General features: G+C 42.4%; 1 long non-coding RNA gene across 1 annotated transcript; it reads left to right on the plus strand.

The window, feature by feature from the left end:
• The first annotated feature begins 1,359 nt into the window (after nt 1-1,359).
• On the plus strand, nt 1,360-22,965 carry LOC118730725. Its single transcript, XR_004991594.1, has 3 exons — nt 1,360-1,489; nt 8,684-8,686; nt 22,948-22,965. It is a non-coding gene; the product is annotated as an uncharacterized LOC118730725 (long non-coding RNA).
• The last annotated feature ends 730 nt before the right edge of the window (nt 22,966-23,695 follow it).

The following is a 23,695-nucleotide window of genomic DNA, read 5'->3' on the forward strand; positions in this document are numbered from 1 at the left end:
AGAGCTTTTGTCTCCTTCCCCATTGGGAAAGCCAGCTGCATACTCAGTTGCCAGCCCTAAGAGACAGATGACTAGTTTTCAATATCTAGTTAACAATTTTTTTTCTAACCTCATTTTCTCTCTGTTAAAATAACTGACATAGTTTCTGTCTCCTGACTGGGTCCCAATTGATATAATACTTAGAAGTTCATTCAATAACACACCTTTTAGTAAAAGTTATACTTAAAAATAAACAAATGAATAAACCAGCTAAGAGCATTTGGTATTTGACGAGACCTTGAGAATGAGTAGATTTTTTGTTGTTGTTAAACTTTGCCACTAATTCTATTAATTTTGGAGCCAGAGCTGGGCCAAGGGAAAATAAGGCTTGCAGGGTAGACTGAGATGTCTGCCCAGACAGACTGAATGTCCTTGAAGATGGGACAGCATCTTATCCTGCAGCACATACAATCTCAGTGTCTAATCGGTGCCTAGTTTGTGGTGCATTTCAAGTGTTTTTACTGGACAACTGTGCTCTCTCTGGGAATAGATGAACATCTTAAATGGTTGCACTCAGCTCACTATTATAAGACAAAAGAAGTTTCCTCTAATAATATATTGGATTTAATGAAAGTTTTCACCCAAGTAAAGTCAGTCTTTGCAAACTCCAAAGAAATAAAGCTGCCTGTGACTCTTTTCTTTATGTTGCAGGATTCTGCTTTTAATGAAAACAAACAAACAAAACCCAAAACAAAACAAACAAACAAAAAAACTCCAAACAAAAACATGATGTCTTTTCTGGATACAAAGAATAATTGATAGAAATGAGGCAAGAGCAAATGAAAAGAGATTTGTTTACAAGAAGGAAGAAAAAAGTTAATGCAAATCACAGTCTTACTTGAGGTTTAGAGAATCTAGTGGAATAATAGAGGATGTTTCTTTTTTATTCAACTACAAGTGTACCTCATTTTATTGCACTCCATTTTCTATCGTCTTTCACAGATATTGCCTTTCTTTTTTCTTTTTCTTTTTAATTGAAAGTCATACCCTCCACCAGCAAAAAGATTACAATTTGCTGAAGGCTCAGATAATGGTTATCATTTTTACCAATTACAGTAACTATTTTTAGAGAAACCAAGATGGCAGCATAGGTAAACACCTAAACTGCTGCCTTGCAAACAATTTCAAAACTACAACTAAAAGACAAAAGGGACATCATCCAGAACCACAGGAAGGCTGGCTGAGTGGTAATTCTACAACTAGAAGGAAAGAGAAAAGCACACTGAGACTCACAGGAGTAAAGTGCAGAGGTATGGAGGTGCACATGAAGAGAGGGTTGGCAACTGAGTATGCAGCTGGCTTTCTCAATGGGGAGGGAGACAAAACCTCCCATCTTGCTCTGAACTCCAGTTCCAGGCAAGACTCTGGGGACCCAGACTCATAAGGGAGAAACTGAACTGTTTGGCAGTGGGAGAAACTTGAAGGCGGCTTTCTCTCAAAGGTGTTTGCAGTGATTCCCTTGGGATACTGAGACCCAGTGGCCTCTTAGGGCAGGGATAATGGGAAGCCATTGGTCTTTGCTCCACCATGAGATCCCGCCCACTCAAGCTGTGCACAGAGGCTCTTACATATGAATGGCCTGGTCCTTTGAATTCTAAACTTACCTAACAAACTGTAGCTGAGTCAGTGAGACCCAGAACATCAAAAAAAAGGCCCAAGGCCCCTTGCATTGCTTCACATGGGCCTCATGTGGGCACTTCCAAAACCCAAACAAAGAAGAGGAATCTGAAGATCTCTCTGTAGATCCTGCTGGGTGGCCTCAGAAAGGCTAAATTAGCACCTCCTTGGAGATCCAAGAGCCAGTGTTCCTTGGGGTCAGAGTAGGACCATCCAGACATACAACTCCTCAGATTCATAAGGGGCACACTCAGGGGACAGACTCAGTGAGCACCAAAGCCCCATTGAAGCAAGTCTTGTCTCATAAGGTTTCTCCAGCACGGACGTTCTCCCATTGTAGACACAGCTGATCCTCTCAGCCAATTGGCCTGGAGGTCAATTCCTCCCAGTGATACCAACAACAATCAAGGCTTAACTACAACAAGACTGTCCACACAAACCACAAAAGGGTGCACCAAGAGTGTCCACCTCAGGTAACTGGGAAGGCTGAGCCACTGGACCCTATAAGACACCTAGTACACAAAGCCACTCTATCAACACAGGGAAGCAGCCAAAATGCAGAGACAAAGAAACAGGTCACAAATGAAAGAAATGGAGGAAAGCAAATGACTGAACATAGAGTTTAAAACCACAGTTATAAGGTTTTTCAAGAATTTTCTAGAAAAGGCTGATAAATTTAAAAAAATATATATTTTATTGATTTTTCACCGAGAGGAAGGGAGAGAGATAGAGAGTTAGAAACGTCGATGAGAGAGAAACATCAACCAGCTGCCTCTTGCACACCCCCCTCCGGGGATGTGCCCTCAACCAAGGTACATGCCCTTGACCGGAATTGAACCCGGGACCTTTCAGTCCGCAGACTGACGCTCTACCACTGAGCCAAACCAGTCCCGGCAAGGCTGATAAATTTAATGAGACCCTTGAGGATATGAAAAAGGACCAACCAGAAATTAAACATACACTGACTGAAATAAAAAAAATAATATAGAGATCCAACAGCAGACTAGAGGATCGCAAGAATCAAGTCAAGGATTTGAAATACAAAGAAGTAAAAAACACCCAAATGAAAAAGCAAAAAGCAAAAAGAATCCAAAAATATGAAGATAGTGTAAGGAGCCTCTAGGACAACTTCAAGTGTACCAACATCAGAGTTATGGGGGTTCCAGAAGAAGAGAGAGAGCAAGATACTGAAAACCTATTTGAAGAAATAATGACAGAAAACTTCCCCCGCATGATGAAAGAAAGATACTTACAACTCCAGGAAGCACAGAGAACCCCAAACAAAAAGAATTGAAAGAGGACCACACAAAGACACATCATTATTAAAATGCCAAGAGCAAAAGACAAAGAGAGAATATTAAAAGCAGCAAGAGAAAATCAGTTAGCTACCTACAAGGGAGCACCCATACAACTGTCAGCTGATTTCTCAACAGAAACCATGCAGGCTAGATGGGATCTGCAAGAAATATTTAAAGTGATGAATAGCAAGAACCTACAATCAAGATTACTCTACCCTGAAAAGTTATCATTCAGAACTGAAGGTCAGATAAAGAGCTTCACAGATAAGAAAAAGCTAAAAGAGTTTATCACCACCAAAGCAGTATTATATGAAATGCTGAAATGTATTCTTTAAGAAGAGGAAGAAGAAGAAAAAAAGGGGTAAAGATAAAAATTATGAACAGATACATATCTATCAACAAGTGAATCTAAAAATCAAGTGAATAAAAAATCTGAGGAACAGAATAAACTGGTGAATATAATAGAATCAGGGGCACAGAAAGGGAGTGGACTGAGAATTCTCAGGGGGAAAAATGTGGGGGTTGTGGGAAGAAACTGGACAAAAATCATACACCTATGGATGAGGACAGTTTGGGGGGGTAAAGGCAGAGGGTGGGGTGGAAACTGGGTGGAGGGGAGCTGTGGGGGAAAAAAAGAGGAACAGTTGTAATAAACTGAACAATAAAGATTTATTAAAAACAATAAACTATATATATATATATATATATATATATATATAATATTAAAAATAATGCTATTTCACGTAGTAGACTATAGTATAGTGTTACCATAACTTTTATATGCACTGGGAAACCTAAAAATTCGGTATTGCGCTTTATTGTGATATTTGCTTTATTGCGGTGGTCTGGAACCAAACCCACAATATTTCTGCGGTATGTCTGTACTCTGATTTGTCTCTCATTTCCTGAAAAATTCCCTGGGAGAGAATTAGATCACACTTCGTAAAACTGAACTGAACAAAAGTAATCTTTTCTTTATGATTCTGAAGCTAATTTGGGATATTGTACACCATAGTAACTATTATTGTGAGTATTATTATATAGTTTCACAAAAACTATTCTGGTTACTAGAACATATCGGGAGTTCAGATTTTAGATAAATAAGAGTTTATTGCATTCAGACTTTGCTCCAAATTTTTGGATAACGAGAACTAGTAAAATGGCCATGTAATATATGATGTAGACTTGGAAGGAGATTTAGGGTCGAGATCTTTCCTTTCCAGACTCAGGCAGGAGAAAAAGCTTGTCAACGTCTAACTTCTAACCTGAATCTCAAGACTCTCTGCTCAGTGCTCTTTCTCTGTATATCAGACTAAATAGCAAGGCCCTGATCTGCTTGCCTCTGATATTGGTTCATTCTACATGAAACGGTTTACCCATCTGCAATGCTAACTTGGAGGAGTCCAAGTTAGCATTGCAGCTTTCTTTAACTCTTCCATTTCCCCCCGCCCCCAATATCAACCTGAAATAAATGAAAAAGTATGTTGGTGCCAGACAGGAGAATGCTTCTATTCAAATCAAGAACTGCAAAGTCATTTGCATTTTGCTTTGCCCATATGCCATGGTAAAAATGTGAAGGTTTTAGAGCTTATTTTGCATCTGTACAGAGACTCTAAATTTAAATCCAATTTTCCTTCACTGAACAAAGTAAGCAATATTTTTAGGTAAAGTTAATTGAATGCCTCTGAGTAGGAAACCAATTAAGAGCCCCTTTAGCCTTGCTGAAGTAGGCATTGGAGGTTCATAAAATATTCCTTGAGTACCCATGCTTGGTACCACCCAGGGATGAGAGGGCCTCTGTGTCAAGCCCTCTAGGTGTTTGTACAAGTCATTCCCCTTCACTGGTGTCCAGGCCAGGTCTGCCTTTCCCGTAATTTTGCAGGGAGGTCAATAAAACTACAGGAGGCTCTGGGATGCTGCCTCGCAGTTCTATTCCTTAGTTTCTAACTTACAGCCACTGCACTCAGTCTTGTCAAATCGAAGAGCAGAGAGCAACTAAAAGTTTGTCCTTGTCTCCCTTAGTTCAAGCAAAGGCAGGGATTGAGGTTTAAATTGATGCTTCTTCTTTTTTTATCACTCCACTTGCAAGCTTAGAGCTCATAATACTCTTCTTCTGAGTGTTATTTTACTTACCAGCCTGCTGATCTGGTAATATGTGAAATGCAAACTCTACTCAAAAGGGAGGTGATGTAAGGATACTGACCTGGCCTAACCTGTCACGTGAGTCAATAAGCTGGTTCTGGTGGGCCCAAGAAAGGTTTTTAGTGCCTTCTTAGTGTTTAGAGGAACTAAGGCAATTTGACATGGAGTTTATTAATTTAATAGTGATTTCACAATTCTTCGGCTTTTTGCCAGTCCATTTATCTCACTTATGTACTTAAGTGATGTTTTTCTCTCAGCCTCTAATTTTCCCCCCAGGTCATCTGGGTTGGTGAGTCCAGGGAAAATGTGGCTGAAATGAAATGTACCCCAACTTTGCCATTGTTAGAGAAATGCCGAGAAAATGATCAATGTGGATAAAAGCAAGAGGTGTTATGTGAAAAGACAAGATTGAGACCCAACAGGGAAAGACTGGGGAAATTGTGTTGCATTAGTTATGGTTCTTTGGTTTCAAGAAGCAGAATATGATGAGTTAATTAGGCCAAATTAAAAATAAATAAATTATATTTTTATGTTTTTTAAAAATTGAATGGCTACTGCAGTATCTTACCAGCATCTGAGAATATTTGCTTCAGAGAGTTGCCCTTACCAGAATCTCACTCCAAAGTCTCCTTTTTTCTAACTTTCTCACGGGTTAGTGTGTGTGTGTGTGTGTGTGTGTGTGTGTGTGTGATGTAATCTTCTGAACACTCTACATCACAACAGGCATCCACCTGGATCCATAAGCCACAGCCAGAGTGCAGTAGACCTCATTTTTTGATACAGCTGCTGAAGGTCCATCTCTAGGCTCAGGGCAAATCCCAAAGAAGCTGGGAAGCCACTCTGAAAAGTGTCTAAGACCCCATCCTTTCTTATTGGCTTGGACATTGAATGTTCACAACATTTTTTTTTCTAAAAGAATTTGCCAGTTAGACAGCTGGTGCTGGAGGAAAGGGCCCAAGGGTCAGTTTCAATGGTAAAACATTGTTATTTGCCAACTTTGTGATCCTGGCTTTACCTTGCCTCTGTTTCCTTATCTGTATAATATCTACCCTACTTGCCTTACAAAGGCATTGTGTAGATGAAAGGAGAAGGTAGATGTGAAGTGTCACTTGTAGCACACCCAGGCAGGACTAAGCCTTATTGTGGTGCCATCTGTAAGGAGTGCTGGTTATCTGGGCTGTCCAATCTGGGCAGCGAGCGAGAAGCGACTGCACTTGGCTGTGGGCTTTATCTCTCTAGACCTATCAAATACTTATCTTGAAAAAGCCTGAAGGAATTCCTTACTTTGGGAGTTTATAAAAACAAACATTTTTTTTATTATTAATTCAGAATGATTACACATCAGCTATGAGCCATACCGAGTTTATTACATAGCATCTTCAGTATGATTATGATGGTAACCACTGACATGAAATATATCTCTTTGGCTTCCTTCTCATTAAGGAGGAGATGAGAATGTCTTCCATTGGTTCCAGTTAGGATTCTTTTCTGCTTCCCATCATCTATCACTGATGTGCTCTACTTGTACTCAACGCCATTTTCGAATATCTTTTTCTCATGGCAGAGCTTCCTGTAACATTTGCAGAGGATTATCCGTGTTTTTACCACCCTGTTTAAAACTGTCTTGGTCTGCCTGAGCTGCTCTAACAAAAAATGCCATATACTGAGTGGCTTTTAAACCACAAACATTTACTTCTCACACTTCTAGGGGCTAGAAGCCCAAGATCTAGTGCCAGCGGATTTGGGTTCTGGTGAGACTGCTTCCTGGTTCACATACAGCTGCTTTTTGCTGATCTTCACATGGTGGAAGGGGTCAGGGGGTCTCTGGGGCTCTAGTTCCATTCATGAGGGCAGAGTCCCCAAGACCTAAGCACCCCTCAAAGGCCTTTCCTCCAAGTACTATCACATTAAGGATTAGGTGTCAATATATGGATTTGGGGTGAGAGACGCAAATATTCAGTCAATTCAAAAAGTGTAGCCTTGTGTTAGAATCCTTACCAACCTTTGTCTGTGTTCCCAGCTGCTTCTGCTCTGAATTGCAGTGAACTCAGGAGGTGCCTGCTGCTGTGATGTGCTGCTTGGAATGGATGCTGCTATTAACTAATTGCTCTGGGTCTGACTTCTCTGCTTGGGTGGTATCCAGTTCTCCATCCTCCTCTACATGGGGCCAACGCTGACTTACTAGTATATGTCTGTGAATGTCTGCTGAGCTGTGCTGTGGTTTTGAAGAGAGGCTGGAGCAGAAATGTATTGGAAACTGTACTGTGTGCCCTTATTTGAAGCTCAGAAGAGAGTCAAATTCTGGCTGCTGTTCAATGTTAAAATTTGGGCAGAGGAGCAGAGGTAGGTCTTATCATACCCAAAGGTGATTCCAACTGGAGTCCATCAGTCTCATTACTGGTTAAATCGAGGGCTAGGACGATGGTTTGGGAGCTGCTAGGAAGATGGTTTGGGAGCTGGGCAGATGCAAGCCTGAGCCCTCTCTGGGGCCTCAGTGTTGTTTCCCAGATGCTGGTACAAGGGTGCACTCTGCCTTTTTGGAGACAGAGGAGTCACTTCCAGATGGAGGCAGAGCATTAAAAAAAACCCAACAAAACAAAAAAAAACCCTCCCCTGAAAACCCTTCTGCTTTTGCGTCTAATCATCCCAGAGCCGGTGGCGTGTGAGCCACAATGCCACCTTTGAGAGAGTGCTATGCAGTGCAGAGCGTCTGGCACCGTGCCCCGCAGAAACGCTTGCGTTCATGAGGAATTACCGGCACTCAGAGGCTGCACTCACCCGGTTGGGCTAAATTTTTACTGGCTTCCCGCTTCACTCCCTTCCAGCAATTGCCTGGGTAAATTCTGTTCCTCACTCTCCCACATCACCTTCCAGCAGCTCAGCATCGCCACTTCCCATGGAGCCTCCTTGCAGGTGCAAACTGAGGGACTGACAAGGCGCGAGGTCACCAGGTCACCAGTGCAGCCAACGATGCAGCCATCTTACCAACACCCATGCCTTGGCCAGGGCGCCGCTGTTAGTTGGAAAAAGATAACACTGAAACTCCAACATTGGGTGCTTTCAAGACAGTTTTAATGCAACTCTACAGCTTTCTCCCAAGTACAGGGTGGGGCAAACGTCGTGAGTACTTGAAATGCGAGTTTATTCTTGTATTATTATTTTGTAATTATTGTATTATTTTCCACAAACAACCAGAAGCCTACTTGCCCCACCCTGTTTTTACCCTTCCTTTTCACATAGCTTGCCTCTTTTAATCTGGAATGCAGAAGGAAGAAAGAAAATAGCAAACCTGGGCACTTTTGAGGGAATGGTTGGGGCATACTTTTTTCCTTTCTTTGTTTTCCAATACTTTCAGATGAGAGGTTATGCTTAACTTTTTGTCTTAATTGGGTGAGGTCTGGCTAATAAAAAAGGAAGAATGTTTTTCCAGGACAAGAATGGGCATGAGAGAGAGAACACAGATAGACTGGGTTTTGCTGTGGTGGCAAAGCCCCTCAGATCTCAGTAGTTTACTACAGCTGTAGATCCATCATGGGTCAGCTGAGATTTCTCCCATGCTGCTTCATCCTGAGGCCTGAGCTGATGAGGCAGTATCTGTCCAGAAACATTAATGATCTTGTTACAAAAAACAAACAGAAAAATGGCAAGCCACTTACTGGCTTTTAATCCTCCTGCATTGGGGTGGGTATCACAGAAAGGGGCTCTAGGATAGTTTGCAAGATTGTAGTAATACAATCTGCCACATCCAAGTATATGAAATATTTAGTATATGATAAAGGTAGATTTCAAATTACTGAAGAAGTGGATAAAATAATCAGTGGACCTGGGAAAATCAGTCAATTATGTGGAAAAATAAATAAAATTAGATTGTTTTCTCATGTCATACACAAAATTAGGATGGATCAGTGCCAAAGAATTAGAAGAAGTATGCATCAATAATTTATAATATTGGGTGTTGAAGGCTTCTTGATGTTTAAAACTGAAGGTGGAAACTTCAAAGCCCAAGATCAGTAGAGTAGACTGACTATATGAGAAGAAAATCCTCCAGTAAATAAAAAATCACAAATATCAAACTAAATAAAGGTTACAACAAACAGGGTAAAAGTATTTGCAATTTAAATAGCCAAGAGTCAATATTACCACTGATAGAGGAGCTTTCATTTATCAGAAGGACGAAGAATTGTGCTCCAGTTGGCTGTTCTACTGTAGATGCGCTTATTATGAGGGGGATGCAACCCAGAACTGCCCTCTCTTTCCTTATTATTCCAGACTCACGGGTCTTTCCCAAGTGTCAAAGAACTAGTAATCGAAGCCAAGGAGATGAAGAAAGGGACACCCGAGGCATCCAATCCTCTTTTCCACAAAATATTTTAACGCAGCCCCCTGGAAACGTTTGTCTCCACCTCTGACCCAGCTGAGGATGTCTAAGTAAAAAGAAAGGGCAAACCTTTACCAGAACCTTCCTTGTTTTCCTCTCCTCCTTGACCAAGTGACTCTCACCATAGAAGAGTCGCAGATCTTCTCTATGTCTGGGAGAATGGGGTGGATGAGGGAGAAGGGTAATTACGGCCCCAGAATGCTCATATTCCCAACTTTCCTCCTTCTGCCACAGGAGACTTGTCTTTCTCCCAATACATAAATTATGCGTAAATGATCCCTGAACAACTCTTGTCCACTATCTTATGGAGAATTCTTAAGAGCATTCATATTCCAGACTGGGAGCTTCCCAAGGATATGATTTCCTCCATTCATATGTTAGTAGATTTGCTATCCATCTCTCCTGGGAAGAAGAAAGTCATAAGCAAAGTGGTGTCCTGTACTAATATTAGCATCATCTGGCAGATTGCAAATGCTTTTCAGCCTCAAAGGAGGACAAAGGCCTCAGGCAGAAATGCAGCCAGATGCTACCTTTCCAGTGAAATGCCTGGACTCCTTAGCAGTACTCTAAATTTCTCCACAGTGGCCTCAATAATTTTCCTTTTTCTTCTCCTAAATCCTTCTCTACATGACCACCCAACCAACATAAATTCTATATTTTAATTTCCATTTAGCTAACACACCTTCTATGTTCTGCAATTTTCTGGTTAACTATTTATACACCTATTTAGTGTTAATCCTCTTGTGTGATGAACTTTAGCTGGTCTGGCTGTTGATATCTCTGCTGAACTATACAAATCTTGAAGACATGGGGGGAGCTTTGCTCCCTGTCACCTTCAGTGTCTAGTACAGTGCCTAGCATGTAGTAGGTCAATAAATAATCGCTACATGAATTTGTCGTTAAAAGTTTCCTCACCATGAAAGTAAGCAGTGCCTTGTTGAGAGCTGGGCTGTGACATCGGGGGACTAGCAATTCCTGGGCAACCTCTTTATCTTTTTTAAAAATATATTTTATTGATTTTTTACAGAGAGGGAGAGGGATAGAGAGTTAGAAACATCGATGAGAGAGAAACATTGATCAGCTGCCTCTTGCACATCTCCTACTGGGGATGTGCCTGCAACCAAGGTACATGCCATTGACTGGAATCTTGCCTGGGACCCTTCAGTCCACAGGCCGGTGCTCTATCCACTGAGCCAGACCAGTTAGGGCCTGGGAACCCTCTTCTAAGGTTTCTATTTGGCCTTCCTGCCAGCCTGGATATATCAACAGTGGCTATAGCAGGAAAGGACATTTCAAGAACCCACATGCTCTTAAATGCAGGACAGCCATGGGTTGCTGTGTGAGAGTTCAATGTCCTTAGAGTCATTGGAGCCCCACTCATATTTAGCACAGGAGAGCCTTCAGTGTGCGAGTAACCAGGTTTGTAAGTTAGCCTCTCTGTGCCTCAGTCATCTCATCTACAAAACAGGGATATTAATCTTACACCTAGAGTAGTTAGGAGAATTAAATGAGATAATAGAGGTAAAGCACTTAGTACCTGCCTCACAGAAAGCCCTGTGTACTTGTTAGCCATTAGTGGTTTTATGTAACTCACTAGCATGTCCTATAGCATCTTCAGGGCTGTGCTGTCACAGTCCATTACCAGAAAACACATCACCTTACTAATGATGATTCCTAAACACACCCAAAATCCAAAACATGAAGTTGAGTAGGTTTTGCTTTTTGAATCAAATCTCCCTTCAACCACGCACAATCGAGGTGGGGGCCATTCTTTTGGCTTTCTTCTCTCTTTGTGGTTAAGGTCCTATACTCCCTTCCCAGTCCAGATTGCAGCTTGCTGACCCCTTAAGTAACATTCATATGGTCAGGGCCAACAGACCACTATTTCAGGCTCCAGCCTGCATAGATGAGATTGGCTTTCCACAGACTTCTGTAGAAGCAAGTAAAAGAAATGTTAGAATCTAATCACATCTCACCTCCTCCTCCATTGCCTCCAACAGCATATTCTCCTCCCAGCACTAAGTCAACACCCAGGAATACTCTGCTTAAAACTCTCCAGAGTCTCCAAGTTGCATCTAGATTTAAATCCAACCTTTGCCTTGGTTTGCAAAGTCTTGTGTGAGCTGACTCTAACTCTCTCTGATCCATGACACCCTTTGCGTACTCTCTGGGCTTCAGCCACCCAGCCCTTCATTCTATCGCTTCAAATGCAAGACACACGTTCTTGCTTTCAGGAGATGTCTTTCCTCTCCGAAGTTCCCTCTGCCTAGGATGCTCTCCTCCTGCACCCTCACGTATCTGGCTCCATTCTTACATTCCATGCTCAGAAGCCTTCCCTGACCATGTTGTTTAGCCATCCCTGCCTTCCCCCATTTCTCTTGAACCCTTGTGATGTTTTTCATTTTTCATAGCAGTTACTGCTATTCATATTGCTTTTTTTTTCCTGTGGTTTATTGTCTTTCTCTTCCCACTAGAGCAAAGATCCCATGATAATAGGGACTGGTGTATCCCCATGTTCAACATTTCCAGTTCCTAGGACACAATAGGTATTCAATAGATATTTAAAAAACAGATGAAATCCTTTGAGGATGGTATCTATTTATCAAACCTCTCTTTTGCTATCCACAATTTTGATGGCTTATTGTGCTACAAAACTTCCTCCTTGGCAGGTAAGAAAGGGCAGGGGATATGGCAGAAAATGTATCTTTTGCACAGCTAGAAGCTGGTGTTTCTGCTTACTGTTTTATCGCATCTGCCTCTAGAAAGATGTTTTATAGGGCAAGAGGCTGTGTCTCTAACAAGAATGCAAGTCCTATTTCAGAGATGCCTGAGGTACAAAGATGCTTGGTTACTTTTCAAGGGTGTCATGTTTTCTTCTGGCTCAAGCTCATACCCAGAAACCTGGATAAAACTCTACACTGGACAAACTGGGTAGTTGGCAAAACTTCCCAACTTGTAAGTGAGATGACTGCAACACATAAAAAGAAAACTGTTTGTTTTTTTTTTAATTAAAACTTTAAGTGATGAATTTAAATAGGCTAAAATTCCACAATCTACATCAGCCCCCCAGTATGCTTTATACAAGGAGAAAAATATATCGATAGAGTATGGATTCAAAAAGTATGGATTTGAGTCACAGTTTGAGCACCAAACAAACTGGGTGAATAGGGAAATTCATTTTATTTCTCTAGTGCCTTGGTGTGGCAGCCATGGAAGCCTGCTCAGATCAGTGCCAGCTGCGGGCATAACTGACAGATACCAGAGCTCTCCTCCATCTCCGCAGGAGCTGCCCTCTGGATCCATCTAGCCAAATTCCCAGGGGTTCTTCCAACCAGTGGCCTGGCACGGTAAGAGAGCCATTCTGGATGCGTAAGAGAGTTCTTCAGGAGGCAACTTTGGCTTGAGAACACCCCCCTCCCCAAACCTGGCTGTGTCTTTCTTGGAACTGCGATGCAGCCCTAGACTTTTCTGACTTGTCCCCCTATTTCCCCCTCCTCATCCTCACCGGGCTCAGACCTGCTTTGGGTCTGATGGTTCTCTCTGCCAACTCCTCTTCTTTCCCTCAATATATCAATGGCATGACTAACCTGTCTTGGGTTCTACTACTTGGTGGACTCAAACAACACACTTGTTTTACTCATTTGTGAAACATGGACCACTATCTAGGAGAGGGTTGTTCAACTCTTTGATTTACTCCCCTTTGAAGGGAATGGGTAGAATTTATCCTCGAATCACTGTATAGTTGTTAGGATTAGAAAATGAGGTGTGCAAAATTGCTAAGCTTGGCATCTGGCATACAGCTGGTACTCAATAAGGGAGAATGAAACTGAATAAATGTCTTCTAGTTTCAGGCATGTTCCTATATGAGGAAAACCTTCTCTGCCTTGAACTTCTGTGTTACTCCCAAGACAGACCAAACAGGTGTATGTAGGTTGCCAGCAAGTCCGAGGCACTCTATTTTTTCCTTTCAAATTATTTGATATCCTAGAGAAAAATACCAGGACTTTGTGGGCCCTTATATTGTACTTACTTTATGGCTTGGCATTGATTTTTTAATAAGTAACTTTATGTGGAGATCAGCATGGTATCCTTCTCAATGCTTTGGGCCTTCATAGGTCCTAAATGGTCTCTGTGTCTCCTCCTCCCCTGAGGGCCCCTTGGCTACTCTGGTAAGCTGCACCGAATCTTCTGCTGGGGTGACCATCTGTTCCCTGGGGCCTTCTTTCTGTGGGTTTGACCTTCAGGAGGTTCCCTCTAGCTGCAACATGAAGAACAAGCTACAGAGGGCGGGTGTAGAAGTAGCAAGATGGTTAGGAGGCTACTGGAGTATTCAGGTGATGACTTGACTAAGAGTGAGCAGTGGAGATGGGGACAAATGGAGAGCATTGACGTATTTAGGAGGCACCAGCCACAGATGAAGTGAGGATGAGGGACAGGAAGGTTCAGGGATAACTCCTGGGTGTCTGAACTGGGTGACTGAAGAGACAGTAGCTACATGTCTCTGTTTACCTTTAACCTCCCTTTTTAGGCATGTTTTGTCCCATTCTGTTTTAAAGTCCGAAGAGTTGCACTTTACTGTCCCAAGAGATCCTCTACCTGTGGTTCAGCGGCCTGGCTGCCCCAAACACCAGGCCCAGTGCCATGCTTCAGCCGTGGTATAAGGAAGAGGGGACAGCAGTCAGTCATATTCTGATCAGCTTCTCTCCAATTTTTAAAAAGTAGGTTTATTAAGATATAATTTACATGCTACATAATTCACCTATTTTAACTATACAGCCAGTGGTTTTTAATATGTTCACAGATATGCACAGCCATCAATACAGCCAATTTTAGAACATTCCCCTCACCTCCAAAAGAAATCCAATATCCTGTAGCAATCATCCTCTCCTGCCCTCTACCCTTGCCCTCAGCCCTGGGCAACCATTCATCTAATTTCTGTCTCAGAGGTTTCCCTGTTCTGAGAATTTCATATGAATGGAATCATATGTGACCATGCACAGTCCTTTATGAGTGGCCATTTCACTTAGTATAATGTATACAAGACTCATCCATATTGTAGCATATAGCAGTACTCTTGTTTCTTTGTATAGTCGAATCACATTCCATTGTTGGGATGTACCACGCTTTGTTATCCATTCTTTGGCTGGTGTCCACCTTCTGGTTATTGTAACTAATGCTACTGTAAACATCCGTGTACAAGTCTTTGTGTGGACTCATCTCTCAACATTTTTATAATCTGTCTCCACGCTCTGATCACATCCAGGTCAAACAAGCAACAGGATGTTGGATGGGGTGACCAGCCCCACACTTGCTGGTCAAGGGAAGGGACTCAGTCTTATGCACAAGAACCACAGTGCCTTGTTTGTTTGAATAAGAAGAGTTTCTTTATTTTGCTCCCACTACTTCTGTGCCCACTCATCGTTTTCACCCAGCTGGGAATAGAAAGAAGGAAGACAAGGCAAATGTAAGAACCTGTATAAATAATCAATCCTAGTAATAAGCCTAAACTGTTCTCTGTCCACTGACCCTTCGCTCATTCCCACTGAGGCCTCCAGGTCATATAAATATCCCCACTGCTCCTGGATGCTTATGAGCATTTCAGATAACTGTGTCTGTGATCACCAGCCCTCGCTGCTTCTCATCCTCTGGTGGGGACTTGGCCACCTGCCAATCACAGCAAAGTGCCTTAATTCCTTCAGCACATGTTGGGGGGGGGGGGTGTCTCCCCCTGTGTGCACAGCTGCAGGCACAACTCTGCTGCCAGAGCAACAGGAGCACAGCTGCTTCCCAGCTTCCAGGCCATCAGGAGGGGCTGAGGTGCTGGACTTTACATCCCACCCAGCATGCAGCTGAGCCTCACTGGATATCTGGACCTTGTCGGGTCTTCATTGTATAGTGTCTGTCCAAGCTGGCTCCTGCCGGCTGGGGCCACAAACCGTTCAGTGCCTCAGAGCTGGCTGAATTCTCCAGAAGTTAGTTCTGATGACCTGGTATTCACAGTGCTCTAGCTACCGGTTCTCCTCTCTGTGTCTCCTACTTTTTGAAAGGCCCACACAAGCAGTGGAGAGCTGGGATCCATTTGTACCATTTCCCGAGAGTTGACTGCAGCGTCTCTTCCCAACTCTGCATTTAGTCATTTTATGGACTCACCATTTTATGGTGGTAGCTTGAAATCTGCGAGATGGGTGTTTACACTACAGAGTTGGCACATGCTATAAAGCAGAGGTTTTATTTTCCTCTCTGAGAGCAGGTTGTTAAACATTTACCAGCATATAACTGTGCACAGGTCCCTGCTACTCTGGTGTGGGAAAAGGACTGTCTCCCTGGTTTTGATGGGCATATTGGAACCTTTGGCTATTATAAAATCAGAGTTGGATCAAGAGTATGAGGCAAGACCACATACAAATTATCTCCAAAGAGTTCCTTCTACCTTTTCTTCCTTCTTTCCTTCCTCCCTCCTTTGATCCCTCTTCTCTCTTTCTCCTTAGGTGCTTTATTACTAAGCAACAGTCTCTGTTTGCCCATAAACCAACTGAGCAGACAAATGCAGGACAGACCCATTTCCTTCTCCCACTCTCTCTTCCCCCTCCTCCGTTCCACTTTCCCAACCTCTCTTTCCCTCTTCCTCTCTCTCTCTCTCTTTTCTTTCTTTCTTCCTTCTTCCTTTTCTTCCTTCCCACCATGTGCCAGGAGCTGTGCTGAGTTCTGGGATACAAAGATGCATACGTTTAATCTCTGACCATGTCACTTCTTCCACTTCTCTTCTTGTGCTCCTATGTCTTTGCTTACAAACATCTTCCCACCTACCTGGCTGATGAGAACTGTACCTCTGACATGCTCATCAGATGTCCACTCTTGGCATCCATTCCTGAGCCACATGAGCAGTTCCACTCAGGCCATCCCATGCATATCTATAACACTGCCTCTCTCACTATGCTGTCCTCTTGCAGGCAGGGCCTGGGTCTGAGTCATCCTTGGGGCCTCAGCATTGCAGTTGGGATACTGTAGACAATGCATTTTGCTGAATTGAATGGAATACTCAAGACCCTTAAGAAAGAGAGGAGATAAATTGCACTTACAGAGCACCCACTGTGTGCTAGTCACAATAGAAGGCACTTTATGGTTTATTAAACAGTAACCTCTGCAAACAGTAATTACTGGCCCCTTGTTGGCTGTTGTTGAGCACAAGGTGCTGTGGAAGCTCAGAGAAGGGCTCCATACACAAGACTTGGTTAGAGAGCGTCCCCAAGGAGGCAATAACTCACCTGAGTTTGAAAAGTACAAGTAAGCTGGCCCACAAAAAACAGGAGGGACAGTGGAACCTCCAGCACCTCAGCCCCCCACTTCAGCTAACAAGTTTCTTCAGATAGGATGACACATGTTAAATCCTCAGAAGTGTGGGATGGCTTGGTGAGTCCAGATAATGAGAGCAGCTGAAAGAAGTTGGAATGTAGAGTATCAAGAGTGTGAAGCCCGAGACAGTAGGTCTGGAGACTCACACGGTACCTGATCACAGTCTCTATAAGCAGAGGCGTTGAACTCCATGCTGATTAACTGCCTGGCTCTTGTCTCAAATCCGAATGGGATACTCTCAAGCTTCTTCTCAGTGAGAAACTCATGGATCACACCTCTCTCGCTGTCGCTGGCCCATGTATGTCGGTATACTCACTGGACTGAAGGCGGGGTCCTCCAGAGAGGTTTGCCTTTGCCTGGGACAGTCATGAGGGCACCGTCAACCCCAAACCAAACGACTCAGGCCATCCCATGCATATCTATAACACTGCCTCAGGACAGTGAAAGTGTAAATACAGACCACAGAGCTGCAGGAGCAGCTGGTAGTTCAGATTCTCCAGGGATCTCCCCCTCCCCCATTGGCAATGTGCAGAAATGTATTTTCTTGCCGTCCCTTTCTGTGAGGTATATTCATCTCTCATCTCTCCTTCACTGGAGATATAACTGGTTGGTGTTCCAACTTTGTGAAGAGACTTCCTGTTAAATTACATTATTTTGGGTATTTTCTTAATGGTGCCTGTATTTTGTGCATGGTTGTGATTTTGTTTGTTTGTTTGTTTGTTTTTAATTTTATGTTGTTGTTGTTGTTATTATTATTATTATTATTATTATTATTTTAAATTTTCACCCAAGGACGTGTTTAGAGAGTGAAAGGAAGAGAGAGAAAACCATTGATTGGTCACCTTTCATGCTCTCCCCAACTGGGGATCTAATTCACAACCCAGGTATGTGCCCTGACCAGAAATCGAACAGGCAACCTTTTGGTGCAAAGGATGATGCTCAACCCTCTGAGCCACTCTGGCCAGGCTGTTAGGTTTATATTCAATCAGATCTTAGGTTCATTTGAATGCAGCATTCAGCTCGTCAGTGGATGCTCTCCTTACTGCTATCATGATGTTGAATGTGTAGCAACCTACCCTTCCTTACCTGTGGTGATTATTACAGGGTTCAGTCCACAAAACAGAGGCCTCTCTAGGTATTCCATGCCTAAATGGCGGTTCTCAAAAGTTTTCCATAAGCTGCAGCAATTCTGAAGAATCTCACAGAAGCTTCATCACCATCTTAACCTGCTGCAGCCACGCCAGTGGCTCTCAAGAGCTCACTGGAACCTCCCAGGAGGCGACCCTTTGCCCCCACATCTGCCTGCAGCCACCTCTGGAGAATAGCATGGCTTCTGCTTCTCTTTTGCATTCCAAGCATCCAGGGATACTTCTCCTTGGCAAAGGCTAGCCTGGCTCTCTGTGCTGAGCATAGAACTGCGGAATGTGCCGCAGGTGCCGTGTGAAGAAGTCCTGGAAAACCCAAGGGAGGCGGGCGTGTCAGGGCTGGGGAGGTGGTGGACAGGGGTTCAGCAGCCAGAACCCAGCGAAAGCCGGCAAGTTTCTTCAGCCCCAAACAGAAATGTCTGTGATCATTAGAAATGTCTGTGATCACAACAATATTCAGCAAATTTCACAAATGTGAACAATGTAGAAGGGGAGGAGAGTATGAATGACCAGAAACCCCTCTTAAGAAGAGTGGCTGTGGCCCTTGCCATGGTTGGGCATTGCTATATCTTGCATTGTCTTAAGACTGCAGATGTAATCTGTGCCCTGAGCTCCACTTGAGATTTCTATTTGGTGTTTGTTTTTTTTTTGTTTTTTTTTTAATTATTATTATACTTATCCTGGATATTCATGAACAAGGGGATCAAACAAAAAAAGTGTTTCTTTTCTACCTGTTTTCCTGAGTACTCACAGAAATAAACAACCAGGGATGATAAAGCAGGAGTCTGCAAGCTATCTCCTGAGAGCTGAATCTCGCCTGCCACCTGCTTTTTCAAATAAAGTTTTATTGGATTAAATCATGCTTATTTGCTTACATACTCCTTTCACACCGGGTTGCATAGTCATAGAAGAGTTGGGTAAGGCCCACAAAGCCTAGAACATTTACTATCTGGTCTTTAATTAAAAAAATAAATTGCCCAGCTCTGCTCTTCAGGAATATAATTTATTAGCACAATATCTCAAGTCCAGTTAAAAATAAATCTTCCCCTTTAAAGTTTATCTTCCAACAAAAACCCTCAGTCTTTTTTTTGGCAAAAAGCATCTTTCGACTTTGATTTTAACCAGACTTACTTTCTAATCACCAGCTTTAATAGAATACCTGACAACAGCTGAACAGAATTTTAAAAATGAGATTTTATTTGCAGAATCCAAAGCACCACTTTCCTCAATGTGTGCCAGCTATTAAGAGTTAAGCATGTTGAATTTTTAACAGGGACCCACAAGGAGGGGAATCAGAGTAATTCCAAACCAAAATCACAATCACGGTAGCAATACCGCATATAAATCTCATATGCATAACCCGGTCAAGGTGGCGAGAATTCATCTCACTGTAGGGAACAAGGCTCCAAGTCGCAATGAAAGCTAATTGATCATTTCAACTGTTTAGTCAGCCCTGCTTGATAACAACAGTAATGGGAGAGGTTACCCAGCAGAGGTGGAAGTGAATCAGACACGTCTTCTGGCTTCCCGTTTCCTAAGGCCAAATGTTCCTTTCTGTTTGGACACAGCATCGCGAGGTAAGTGGGGTCTTCAGTCAGAGTGTTCGGATCTCTTTGGAGAACACGGGAGCATGTCTTTCTGCTTGAAAGTCAGCCCCGGGCTGCCTTGCAGTCACTGGCAGTAAGGGATTGTTTGTGAGCCTGGGAGGCAGACATAGTTTTAACTACTGCTACACTTCTGACCTCGTGTCCCACTACCCTGCCCCTGGCTCACTCCTGCCACACTGCTCTGCATGTTGCTCCTCAGGCACACCCAGGGGGCTCAGAGCTTTGCACGTACAATCCTCATGCTCATTATTCTTTTCTTAAATATCTGCTTGGCTGACTGACATCCCTGAGGTATCTGCGAAAGCATGCCCTTAAGAGAAAAGCCTTTCCTGATCAGACATTGAAACAGAGCGCCCTGCCGAAACCAGTTTGGCTCAGTGGATAGAGCATCAGCCTGCAGACTGAAGGGTCCCAGGGTCGATTCCAGCCAAGGGTATGTACCTTGGTTGTGGGCACATCCCCAGTGTGGGGTGTGCATGAGGCAGCTGGTTGGTGTTTCTCTTTTGTCACTGTTTCTAGCTCTCTATCCCTTTCCCTTCCTCTCTGTAAAAAAAATCAATAAACTATTTTTTAAAGAGAGAGAGAGAGCGCCCTGCCTCCTCTCCGTCCCTCTCCACTCACCTTTATTGCTTTGTTTTCCCCATAGCATTTATCACCATCGGGCTTACTATGTGCTGTTTCTTTGGTATTGCCTGTTTCCTCCCTGGAGGTCAGTCACTGACACTTTGTTTTTGTTTCTTTTTAAGTACATATTTTACTGATTTTTTACAGAGAGGAAGAGAGAGGGATAGAGAGCTAGAAACATCGATGAGAGAGAAACATTGACCAGCTGTCTCCTGCACACCCCCAACCAGGGATGTGCCTGCAACCAATGTACATGCCCTTGACCGGAATCGAATCTGGGACCCTTTAATCCACAGATAGACGCTCTATCCACTGAGCCAAACCGGTTTCGGCAGTCACTGACACTTTAATTTCTTCACCAGCATATTCCTAACTTCCAGAACTTAACACTTGGCACATAGTAGGGATTCAGTAAAGGTTTTTGAATGGATGAATGTGTGCATGAGTGCATAGTGAGGCTTGCTTTTTATTTAGAAGGAAAAAACAACAACATAGGAAGCATCTTGTGTTATGCTTATTGAGCCTTCCAAACATGCCTGATACCTCCATTTCATCCATGGCAGTACGATAAGGCTGTTACGACACATATTTTGTTACCATACAGACCTGGTTCAAATCCTCACTCTGCCATTTAATGACTATGCCTGTAACTTAATCTCCCCAATTCTCAATTTTTTTTTTACCTGTGAAATGAATATAATAATAGTACTTATTTTATAGGTATGGTAGCATTGAATGAAATAATAAATGCAGAGTGCTTACCTTGATATGCAATATGTATTTTAAAACACAATCTTTGTTATTTCACACATATTTGAATAGCACACATGTTTTAGTTCAAAGTGACTGTCGCCAGATTCCCGAATCTGGGTCAATATTGTATAATTAACTGCTGAACTAGAACATTTACTGTGATTTAAAAAAAAAATTATTGAAGTGATTAAATGGTGGATAAAATGTGATATTATTATAAGGCTAAGAGAAAACTGGATATCAGTTCAGTTGAGGGGCCGTATGCTTTGTATTTTTGCTCTACAGAGAATTTTAAAAATGTATTTAGTCAAATTAATGTTATTTCCCTTATGATTGTAGTTTTTTAATACCAATCTTGGAGCATCCTTCCCCATTGTAAGATAATAACTACATTAATATATTATTTTATTATAAAATTTTAATAACTATTTTTTGCATTTGAATCTTAGATCTCTCTAGAATTTATTTTGATGTGTCATTATTTTTAAAATAGCTATCAATGTATCCTTAATTAAGTAATCCAGTACTTCAGTGTTGTTCACATGGGGCATAATAATACCCTTTAATGTCTTGTAGGGTTGGTTTCATTTTTTTGCTTTTAATTTCAGATGGGAACAAGCCTTTTGATAGGTTTAATCACTATCTTGTTGGTTGTATAGAAAAAAATTATCAGCACAATGTCAAATCTTTTTACCTATGAACAAGATATCTATTCTTTTTATTTGCTACTTTTATGCCATTTAGTCATATTTTAAGTTTTGGTTAGTGTTACAGAGTGGATTTGAAGACCAGAGGATCAGGTTGGGGGGAAAAACAGGAATCAGGATAAAAATTACATGACTATTAAGATATCACTGCTGGAATGAATGAACTCTTAGGCAGTTTCTTTTGCCTTCACTATCACTCTGTGAGACAAAGACATGTAATTTTCCTAAGAGAAAGTCTGATTGAGTTTAGGATATATACCTGCCTCTTGGTATCCAGAAAAAGTTCAGACAGAACAAATCTCAGGGACCTCTTTAAGAAAGTGATGGGTATGTGGAACCTAAAGAACAATATAAATGAACAAAACAGAAACAGACTCATAGATACAGAGAACATATTGACAAAAGGGAGGGAGTTGGGAAGTTGGGGGAAAAGATGAAGGGATTGAGAAGTACAAGTTGGTAGTTACAAAACAGTCATGAGAATGCAAAGCACAGCATAGGGAATCTATAATAATAAAAACATAATGTGCTAATTAAACCAGATAGCCAAATGACCTTCCGGACATTATTCTGAATGTCCTTCTGGACAAAGCTGTGGCAGCCGAGGCAGAGGTGGCTAAGGATGATCAGGAAGGCAGGTGAGCAGTTAGGGACAATCAGGCAGTCACGCAGAGTGGTTAGGAGCAATCAGCAGGCAGGCAGGAGAGCAATTATGAGCCAGTGGTCCTAGATTAGGGGTATCAAACTCAATCAGAGAAGGGGCCAAAATCTAAAATCCAGCCTAAATCACGGGCCGAATGGTTTACTGAACAGTCATAAACTGTCATTGTGATGGAAACGCAGCGGAGTGCAGTGATGACAGTGCGGTGCGGGCCACATTGCAAGGCCTGGTGGGATGGATTTGGCCCGTGGGCCTTGTGTTTGACACATGTGTCCTAGATTGAGAGAGAGATGTTTGACTAGTGGTTAAGGCTCAATCCTGGCAGTCGAACATCCCCTGAGGGGTCCCGGATTGTGAGAAGGTGCAGGCTGGGCTGAGGGACTCCCCTCTCCCCCGCCTCCGTGCACAAATTTTATGCACCGGGCCTCTAGTATATTCAATAATATTGTAATAACTATGTATGGGTGTCTGTCAGGTGGATACTAGAATTATCAAGGGATCACTTCATAAATTATATAATTGTTTAAGCACTATGTTGTACACCTGAAACTAATATAAAATAATTGAATGTCAGTTGCAACTGACATTCCTTAAAAAAGGTAAAAAGAGGGCAGAGCACCTAGATTAGCTGGGTCACTGAGGCTGATCTTAATTTTAGAGAGAAAATTCCTACAGAAGAAACAGGATTTATAAAAAATGAAAATCTCCCATTATTAGAAGACAATAGATATTTACTGAGATGATACTCCAAGCTGGTGAAATATAATCTTGTTTAAAAATCATTTAATCCTCATTGTTCTCCTTTGAAGATATTTATATCTCCAGAAAGATTATCAAAGCAATTCAGAGATTTGCTCAGCTTTACCCAAACGTGAAATGGCTGCTTTGGGATTAGAACTCAGCTCTGCTTCATTCAAACCTCACCCGGTATCTTCTCTCAAAGGGGCAGGTAATCACTGAAAGCTCTACAGTGGAAATAAAAACCAGAGGAAGAGACATTGAGCAGTAAGGAAGTTTGGCAGCAGGCAGTGAGGTCCATTCAGCTAATAGACTGATGTACAGTGTTGGTATTCAATGCTACCCTGTTTCCCCGAAAATAAGACAGTATCTTATATTAATTTTTTTCTCCCAAAGTTGCACTAGGTCTTATTTTTGGAAGATGTCTTATTTTCGGGGAAACATGGTAGATGTGGGCACTAAGTATTCATTTATTAATATACTAGAGGCCTGGTGCATGAAATATATGCATGTGGGGGCGGTATCCCTCAGCCCAGCCTGCACCCTCACCAATTAGGGACCCCTCGAGGGATATCTGACTGCCCGTTTAGGTGTTGATAGCCACCAGGATTGGGCTTAAACAGACAGTCGGAC

This window comes from Pipistrellus kuhlii, unplaced genomic scaffold (genome assembly GCF_014108245.1).
Source record: "Pipistrellus kuhlii isolate mPipKuh1 unplaced genomic scaffold, mPipKuh1.p scaffold_m20_p_3, whole genome shotgun sequence".
NCBI classification, from domain to species: domain Eukaryota; kingdom Metazoa; phylum Chordata; class Mammalia; order Chiroptera; family Vespertilionidae; genus Pipistrellus; species Pipistrellus kuhlii.